Source organism: Triturus cristatus, chromosome 1_1 (assembly GCF_964204655.1).
Source record: "Triturus cristatus chromosome 1_1, aTriCri1.1, whole genome shotgun sequence".
Lineage (NCBI taxonomy): Eukaryota > Metazoa > Chordata > Amphibia > Caudata > Salamandridae > Triturus > Triturus cristatus.
In genome coordinates, this window is record NC_140579.1 from 746,896,116 (window position 1) to 746,906,511 (window position 10,396).

Here is a 10,396-nt window from a genome sequence, read left to right on the forward strand (position 1 = left end):
GCTTCAACAGCCCCTCCCAGCCCTTTCAGACTGTCAATTAGCCCCATTGTCCTTTTGCCTGTGGCCGATTCTCTCAGACAGAATGACAATGGGCCATGCTGCAGTTACAGCATGTGGTGTGTCGGTGCCTGCGTTCTGCTTTTGAAAACAACACATTGTAACTATGGTGGAATCCATATGCTGTCTGAGACGCGTGTATCAGGATGACGGCCGCCGGGGGAAGTGAAGGTCACAGACCAGTCTTCACCCGGGGCTATTCGCCCAATGGCCGGAAGGACAAGGTGGTGGTGGGATTAGAAGAGGTAGGGAAGGGAAGAGGCGGGAGTTCGGAAAGTATATAGAGTGTCAGGAGAGAAGGATCCGTCTTCTTCATTCCCGGGATGGGGCCTACCTAGACCTTGCAGGAAATGGGGGCCTCCTTACATGGGGACACGCACCCCAAAGGGGGGAGTCCCAGGGGGCACTGGGGGGCGGTTCTGTGGGCACAGAGTGAGCACCGGGTGCTGGGAGGACGAAGGCAGGAGCCCTCCTCATCTGCTCCCCCGACAGGGGTGCTGGGGGGTCCAGCTGGGGGAGGCGGTGCCATGAACAGGAGCTGTGGCTCGTGCAGGTGGTGGGGGGCTGGAGCTGCTGTCAGGGAGTAGCAGGCGGCGGTTGCCCTGGGCGGGAGGGGGTGTGGCCCCCTGTCCCCTTAGCCAGCGCAGTAAGTCAGGGGGGTGGGGGAGTGGGACTGCGGGGGGCCCTGGGGTTTTCAGCTGATAGCCAGTCCGCAGAGTAGGGGTGAGGGACTGCCAGTATGGCACGAGGCCCGGTGGTGCTTGGGACCCACCAGGTTGGAGCGACCTGGTTGGGGGGGGGCAACCAGGACCAGCGATTGAGACTGGCAGGAAAGGGGGTGCTGCTGATGGGGTGCACTACGACCTCAAGATGCTGGCCGGAAGCAGTAGGGGGGTCCGCGGCAGCCTTCCCTCCAACGAGGGATCGCGCAGCTAAGCCTACAACATTCTGAATCCTACAACATTATGAATATATTTGGTGCAGGTTGGCATGGGTGTTGAGAGGTTCAAAACGGGGGAGAGTGACGATGTGTGTGGGGGAGTGTTGAATGGAAGATGAAGTGCAAGAAAGGATGATGCTGAACGGGGTTGGTGGGGGTGGGGGGGGTTGAGGTAACCAGACCGTTTGGTGTTTTGGCAGGAGGCACGTGCAGCCAAAGACGGAGCTGAGGGTAAGAAGCGAAAGGGAACAGCAGCTCCGGTCAGGATGAGGAGGTCCCAGATGGACACTTAGGTAAAGGAATAGGGCGGATGCATTGGGATGAGGAAACAGAGGGCAAAGGAAATTCAGCTGATCGGCTGAGGTATGTAGGGGGCTGTAGGGGATTTGGCGAGATAGGTGCAGCTGCGGCATGCTTCAAGAAAAATGGGTAACTTGTGGGACGAGCGATGGGTAGAGATGGGTCCAAACGGACAATGTGGTAACAAGCGGAAGGAAGAAAGCAAACAATGGGTCACTTATCACGACTGGCCATGTTGGGGGAGAGTGACAAATGGGCCGGGGATGCCAGTGGACACAAAAGAGGACGTCGGTGTCCAAAACTTGGGCCAGCATATTTTGGTGTGGGGCACGGCAATTGACCTGCGGAAAGCCATGAATAGTGGCTGAATGGCACGAGGGATGGGGGGTTTCGTTGGGCTAAGAAATGTGGGAGATGGGATAAGGTCAGTCCAAACTTGCCTAAACCGGAAGGGGTATCAACGCAATACTCCGCCTCTACCCATAGCGGCGACGTACTAGTGACTTTATCGGGATCACTTCACCAAGAGCAGAAAGGCTGGACTTGGGGGGGGAGGGGGAGCGGGGTTTTCCTCGGAACATCAACAAACAACAGGTCTCACGTCGGGACAGGGGAGACCGGAGAGGCACTGGGGCATAATGGTTTCGTTCTTAGACTCTTACTCTCACAGTTATGTGGTCAATTCCCGGTGTTTTCCATACATCTGTTTCTTCAATTAAGGGTGTAGGCTATGGTAATTTATTAAGTGAAGGTTCCTGTGTCTGATACCCAACGAAGTTAAGGGGGACGATACACGGGAGGGAGAGTCATCCACTCAGAGTGTGGTCAGGTGTGGAGAACGGTTGGGGTGTGGGACAAGTGAGGCAGAGTGCGAGGGCGCCATAGGATGTTCGGAGGGGGGACGTTGTTTTGACAGGTGCAAAATGGTGTAGCAACATGAATGTGTGAAGAAGGAGATGTGCGGGGATGGCTGAGGATGTATGGAGGGTGGGGGGCCATCGCACGGTGGTCGACTAGGAACGACATATGGCAATAGGGTAATTTTTGCACTGGTTTGGTGGAACTGGGTGTCTGGAGGTGAAAAACCTGGAGACGGGATGATATGGTTCAATGTAGAGAACGGGCAAGGGGGCATTGGTAGGCCTGGGCGAAGCACTACGCTACGCTCGCGTAGTTTGCGAAGTTCGCGCTACTTCGCACTACGCGAACTGCACGTAGCACAGTGCGAACACGCGTAGCGTAGTGTTGCGTAGTGCTGCGGTCATTTTTTGCTTGCTCGCGGTCCTCAACGTCAAGTTGGCGACCGCGAGCAAGCAAAATGACATCCTGGCGAGACTTTTTCCTTGTTCGCGATCGCGAGCATGGAAAATAAACCTCCCGGCGAGATTCACAACGCGAGAAGGTCAGGTTTCTCATTGCGAGGGGTCGCGTATGCTCGCGACCGCTCGCGATGAGAAACTACCAGTTCGCGTTGAGAAAGCTGCAGCTCGAGGAAAAATCTACTCGAGCAGCAGAAAACTACAGCTCGCACTGTGCAAGATGCCATTTTCAATGATTGCACAGTGCCGGTTGCTTGTCCGCACTGTGCAATCATTGAAAACAACATCTTGCACAGTGCGAACATGTTACTTCGCAGTTCGCGAAGTGCTACGCGTAGCTCGCGTAGTGCGAACTTCACTTTGCGTAGCTTCGCGAAGTGCTACTTCGCGAACTACGCCCACCCTTAGGCATTGGCTGAGATGACAGGTTGTTTAGAGCCTGGCGTGTTTAAAGTGAAAATGAGGCAAAGGGTTTTTGGGCAGAGTGGGTTCGGCTCTTTTTGAGGAGTAGGTAAGGAGGGGGAGGTGTGCCTGGGGCAAGGGTGATTTGGGATAATTGAGCGGGTTAGGTTGGATGCAGCGGCCTGGGAAATTGGAGCGTGAGTCATCAGAGCAGGGGGCAGCATGGAGAGGGCATGATGCAGTGGTGATTGGTGTCAAGAAAGGAAAGGCCTCTGGCTGGGGGAATTTGTTTTTCCACATTTGGAAGGTAGAGTGTCAGTTCTGCCGGCCATTATAGGTTGCATTCAAGGGCCATGTAGAATGGGTGGGGCCAACTTTCGGAGACATACAATTCCTACGCATTGGGGCTGTAGCAGCGGTGGCGCCAGGAGGGACCTTGGGGGGGTGAGGGGGTTGAAAGATTGGGGAGATGGGGGTACAGAAAAGGTGTTATGTGATGATATAAGTACTGGAGAAGGGGTTTTAAGATTGGGTTTTGGAACAAATAGTAAAAGAGGGATAGGGGAAAGGGGAAGTATTTCTTGCAGGACCAATCATTCTTTTTCCACTGCAGGAGGTGAGAGTAGACCTGGATCCATGACGGTCACCTGGATAGGTGGCCATTCTCCCGGGCATTGGGAGGCAAAGGATGCAGACTAGCAGGTGTACGGACGTCACTGAGCGGGGAACACACTCACCAGGAGGTGATATGATGGGGGAAAAAGTAGAATATAATGGGGTGAGAGTTGCTGCCAGTATGGGTGAAACCGTGTCAAAAGGAAAAAATAATTGCCCCGATATGACGATACATGTGGGAGAGGAAGTATTCTGGAGTATGTCAGGTCTGGCATTACACAAAGATACATGGAAGGGGTTATGGTTCGATAAAATGGAATTTGGAGCTGTTGGTTACGTGACTTAATTGTGCCTCACGGAGGACGGAATGGGGGGGGCTGTCGAACATGCTTTAAGGGAATGGTCCGCAGGTAACGGGACAGTTTTAGGGCGGGACAAGTGGTCTTGTTTAGAGATGGTGCACCTTTCGCGGTCGGGGAGGGTCACAGAAATATTAATTTTACACAGGATGCAAGTTTTAGGTGGTGGATGGTTGTCCACATGGTGCCGCAGGATCGGCTGTCGGGAGGCGAAAGGTGCACAGGAACTCGGGGGGCAGGGAACCGCCCTACGGGGGCTCCCTGGATGGCGGTATTTTGGAGGGGTGGTGAGTCACATACGGGCGGATCCACCCCTTGAGGGGGGAGAACGGTACACAGGTGACTGATAGCGGGGCGCGGGAGGCAATGAGCAATGAAGGAAATTCAACAGAGGATGCTTGGAGGGCAAGTGAAGTTGAGAATGGGGAGAGGAAGGAGGTTACCGAGTGAATGGGGAAGAGTCAAACAGGTGAGATGGTTTTTTAGAAGGCTGAAGGGAGAATGAGTCGGTATGGAGTGGAAAAAGTATATTTCTTGCATTAGTGCACTGTTAATAAAGTCTAAATGATTGCAACAATGTTCTAATAAGTGGCCTTTTACGCTTCAAGTAACAGCGTGGAGAGTTGTTATTGCGCAGGTGTTCTTCCTAACATACTTGACAGTAAAATTGTAAAATTCTGTCCAGTGCTCAGAAGGATGAATAAAGAACAAACTAAGTTCAACTTAAGTGCAGCTGAAACAAGAGCCATGCTATGGGGCTCTCGGTGCCCTGCATTTTGAAATAGAGGACAGGGCTAATGGCAAAGACTTTTGTGTTCTTTGCCAGTAATTATTATGCCACTATAAACATGTCAATTTAACTTTGGTGTCTATTTACTTACTTATATGCTACTGTGCAGCCTCCTCTGATGTTTCTGTAAAACGTACTTTTGGTCCTGAATTTTGACCTTCTGTCCATAATTTTGACACTTTGACCTTAATTTTTAAACTCACCCTCCTGAATTTGCACCCATGCCAGTTGCTCACCTGATCTGTCTCAAATCCCGCCCCGGTCTCATTCTCGCACTCCTCTGTCAGGACAGGAGCAACCCTAGGCGTACAACTACGCTACGCTGGCGTAGTTTGAACTACTTCGCGCTACGCGAATTGCGCGTAGCACAGTGCAAAAATGCGTAGCGTAGTGGGCATTTTTTGCTCGCTCGCGATCCTCAACGTCAAGTTGGCGACCGCGAGCGAACAAAATGACATCCCGACGAGACTTTTTCCTCGTTTGCGATCAGCAACATCAAGTTGCCGATCGCGAGCATGGAAAATAAACCTCCCGGCGAGATTCTCAATGCGGGGAGGTCAGGTTTCTAATTGCGAGTATGAGAAACTACCAGTCCGCGGTGAGAAAGCTGCCGCTTGAGTAAAAATCTACTAGAGCGGCAGAAAATGACAGCTCGCACTGTGCAAGATGCCGTTTTCAATGATTGCACAGTGCGGACAAGAATCCGGCACTGTACAATCATCGCGAACAGCGCACTATGCAGTTCGCGTAGTACTACGCGTATCTCGCGTAGTGCGAAGTGCACTTTGCGTAGCTACGCGTATTGCTACTAAGCGAACAACGCCCAGGGTTAGACAGGAGTCTCATCGCCCCCTCTGTCTCCCCTGTGCCTGCACTCTGTGGTCTCATCGCCCCTCCCACTCCTTCTGGTTCATTCTATCCCCATGTCTTTATTTCCCATGTTCCTCTCCAACTCTCTGTATGCCCCACCTCCTCCCCGCCTTCTAACCTTCTGTATTTATCTTCTAATATTAGAGCAATATGAGCTCCTGGGACCCAAGTGACTGTGGAGCCGTGCACCGCCATCTCGTGTTTTTTTAGATATATAGGTGCGCTTTAGAATTGATTTTGTTTGTCTCCGGGTCCTGTGAGCTCGCCTGGCTCTTCTACCATCTTCCCTGGGGTCTTATCCTCTAGGGTGGTCTAGGATATGAGCTGATCCTTTTTCCTCTCAGTGGTCTGTGATCGGCACTGCTCTTCATCCTCTCAGGGGTCTGTGATCGGGACTGCTCTTCATCCTCTCAGGGGTCTGTGATCGGCAATGCTCTTCTTCTTCTCAGGGCTCTGTGACCGGCACTGCTCTTCATCCTCTCAGGGATCTGTGATCCGCACTGCTCTTCATCCTCTCAGGGGTCTGTGACCGGCACTGCTCTTCATCCTCTCAGGGCTCTGTGATCGGTACTGCCCTTCATCCTCTCATGGGTCTGTGATCGGCATTGCTCTTTATCCTCTCAGGGATCTGTGATCGGCACAGCTCTTCATCCTCTCAGGGGTCAAATCCGCACTGCTCTTCATCCTCTCAGGGATCTGTGATCGGCACTGCTCTTCATCCTCTCAGGGGTCGAATCCGCACTGCTCTTCATCCTCTCAGGGATCTGTGATCGGCACTGCTCTTCATCCTCACATGGATCTGTGATGGGCACTGCTCTTCATCCTCTCAGGGCTCTGTGATCGGCACTGATCTTCATCCTCTCAGGGGTCTCTGATCTGCTCTGCTCTGCATCATCTCAGGGATCTGTGATAGGCACTGCTCTTCATCCTCTAAGGGGTCGAATCTGCACTGCTCTTCATCCTCTCAGGGATCTGTGTTTGGCACTGCTCTTCATCCTCTCAGGGATCTGTGATCAGCACTGCTCTTCATCCTCTTAGGGGTCTGTAATCAGCACTGCTCTTCATCCTCTCAGGGCTCTGTGATCCGCACTGCTCTTCATCCTCTCAGGGCTCTGTGATCGGCACAGCTCTTCATCCTCTCAGGGATCTGTGATCCGCACTGCTCTTCATCCTCTCAGGGATCTGTGATCGGCACTGCTCTTCATCCTCTCAGGGGTCTCTGATCGGCACTGCTCTTCATCCTTACAGGGGTCTGTGATCGCCACTGCTCTTCTTCCTCTCAGGGGTCTGTGATCCGCACTGATCTTCATCCTCTCAGGGCTCTCTGATCTGCACTGCTCTGCATCCTCTCAGGGATCTGTGTTAGGCACTGCTCTTCATCCTCTCAGGGATCTGTGAGCTGCACTGCTCTTCATCCTCTCAGGGGTCTGTGATCTGCACTGTTCTTCATCCTCTCAGGGGTCTGTGATCGGCACTGATCTTCATCCTCTTAGGGGTCTGTGATCGGCACTGCTCTTTATCCTCTCAGGGGTCTGTGATCGGCACTGCTCTTCATCCTCTCAGGGGTCTGTGATTGGTACTGCTCTTCATCCTTTCAGGGCTCTGTGATCCGCACTGCTCTTCATTTTCTCAGGGGTCTGTGATCTGCTCTGCTCTTCATCCTCTCAGGGATCTGTGATCGGCACAGCTCTTCATCCTCTCAGGGGTCAAATCCGCACTGCTCTTCAGCCTCTCAGGGATCTGTGATCGGCACAGCTCTTCATCCTCTCAGGGGTCAAATCCGCACTGCTCTTCGTCCTCTCAGGGGTCTGTGATTGGTACTGCTCTTCATCCTCTCAGGGGTATGTGATCGTCACTGCTCTTCATCCTCTCAGGGATCTGTGATCTGCACTGCTCTTCATCCTCTCAGGCATCTGTGTTTGGCACTGCTCTTCCTCCTCTCAGGGATCTGTGATCGGCACTGCTCTTCATCCTTTTAGGGGTCTGTGATCAGCACTGCTCTTCATCCTCTCAGGGATCTATGATCAGCACTGCTCTTCATCCTCTCAGGGGTCTGTAATCGGCACTGCTTTTCATACTCTCAGGGGTCTGTGATCGGCAATGCTCTTCATTCTCTCAGGGATCTGTGATCGGCATTGCTCTTCATCCTCTCAGGGGTTGAATCTGCACTGCTCTTCATCCTCTCAGGGATCTGTGAGCCACACTGCTCTTCATCCTCTCAGGTGTCTGTAATCGGCACTGCTCTTCATCCTCTCAGGGATCTGTGAACTGCACTGCTCTGCATCCTCTCAGGGGTCTCCGATCGGCACTGCTCTTCATCCTCTCAGGGGTCTGTGATCGCCAGTGCTCTTCATCCTCTCAGGGATCTGTGATCGCCACTGCTCTTCATCCTCTCAGGGATCTGTGATCCGCACTGCTCTGCATCTTCTCAGGGGTCTGTGATCGGCACTGCTCTTCATCCTCTCAGGGATCTGTGAGCTGCACTGCTCTTCATCCTCCCAGGGGTCTGTGATCTGCACTGCTCTTCATCCTCTCAGGGGTCTGTGTTCGGTGCTGCTCTTCATCGTCTCAGGGGTCTGTGATACGCACTGTTCTTCATCCTCTCAGGGGTCTGTGATCATCACTGATCTTCATCCTCTTAGGGGTCTATGATCGGCACTGCTCTTTATCCTCTCAGGGGCCTGTGATCGGCACTGCTCTTCATCCTCTCAGGGGTCTGCGATCGGTACTGCTCTTCATCCTCTCAGGGCTCTGTGATCTGCACTGCTCTTCATTCTCTCAGGGGTCTGTGATCTGCACTGCTCTTCATCCTCTCAGGGATCAGTGATCGGCACAGCTCTTCATCCTCTTAGGGGTCAAATCCGCACTGCTCTTCATCCTCTCAGGGATCTGTGATCGGCACTGCTCTACATCCTCTCAGGGGTCGAATCCGCACAGCTCTTCATCTTCTCAGGGATCTGTGATCGGCACTGCTCTTCATCCTCTCATGGATCTGCGATCGGCACTGCTCTGCAGCCTCTCAGGGGTCTGTGATTGGCACTGATCTTCATCCTCTCAGGGCTCTCTGATCTGCACTGCTCTGCATCCTCTCAGGGATCTGTGATAGGCACTGCTCTTCTTCCTCTCAGGGATCTGTGTTTGGCACTGCTCTTCATCCTCTCAGGGATCTGTGATCGGCACTGCTCTTCATCCTCTCAGGGCTCTGCGATACGCACTGCTCTTCATACTCTCAGGGATCAGTGATCGGCACAGCTCTTCATCCTCTTAGGGGTCAAATCCGCACTGCTCTTCATCCTCTCAGGGATCTGTGATCGGCACTGCTCTACATCCTCTCAGGGGTCGAATCCGCACAGCTCTTCATCTTCTCAGGGATCTGTGATCGGCACTGCTCTTCATCCTCTCATGGATCTGCGATCGGCACTGCTCTGCAGCCTCTCAGGGGTCTGTGATTGGCACTGATCTTCATCCTCTCAGGGCTCTCTGATCTGCACTGCTCTGCATCCTCTCAGGGATCTGTGATAGGCACTGCTCTTCTTCCTCTCAGGGATCTGTGTTTGGCACTGCTCTTCATCCTCTCAGGGATCTGTGATCGGCACTGCTCTTCATCCTCTCAGGGCTCTGCGATACGCACTGCTCTTCATACTCTCAGGGGTCTGTTATCGGCACAGCTCTTCATCCTCTCAGGGGTCTGTGATCCGCGCTGCTCTTCATCCTCTCAGGGGTCTGTGATCTGAACTGCTCTTCATTCTCTCAGGGATCTGTGATCGGCACTGCTCTTCATCCTCTCAGGGATCTGTGAGCCACACTGCTCTTCATCCTCTCAGGGGTCTGTGATCCGCACTGCTCTTCATCTTCTCAGGGGTCTGTGATCTGCACTGCTCTTCATCCTCTCAGGGGTCTGTGATCTGCACTGATCTTCATCCTCTCAGGGGTCTGTGATCGGCACTGCTCTTCATCCTCTCAGGGGTCTGTGATCCGCACTGTTCTTCATCCTCTCAGGGGTCTGTGATCCGCACTGCTCTTCATCCTCTGAGGGATCTGTGATCGGCACTGCTCTTCATCCTTTCAGAGATTTGTGATCGGCACTGCTCTTCCCCCTCTCAGGGGTCTGTGATTGGCACTGCTCTTCATCCTCACAGGGATCTGTGATCGGCACTGCCCTTCCTCCTCTCAGGAATCTGTGATGGGCACTGCTCTTCATCCTCTCAGGTGTCTGTGATTGGCAGTGCTCTTCATCCTCTCAGGGGTCTGTGATCGGCACTGCTCTTCATCCTCTCAGGGGTCGAATCTGCACTGCTCTTCATCCTCCCAGTGGTCTGTGATTGGCATTGCTCTTCATCCTCTCAGGGGTCTGTGATACGCATTGCTCTTCATCCTCTCAGGGGTCTGTGACCGGCCCTGCTCTTCATCTTCTCAGGGGATTGTGACCGGCACTGCTCTTCATCTTCTCAGGGATCTCTGATCGGCACTGCTCTTCATCTTCTCGGGGGTTTGTGATCGTCACTGCTCTTCATCCTCTTAGGGATCTGTGATCCACACTGCTCTTCATCCTCTCAGGGATCTGTGAGCTGCACTGCTCTTCATCCTACCAGGGGTCTGTGATCTGCACTGCTCTTCATCCTCTCAGTGATCTGGGATCCGCACTGCTCTTCATCATCTCAGGGGTCTGTGATTGGCACTTCTCTTCATCCTCTTAGGGGTCTGTGATCGGCACTGCTCTTTATCCTCTCAGGGGCCTGTGATC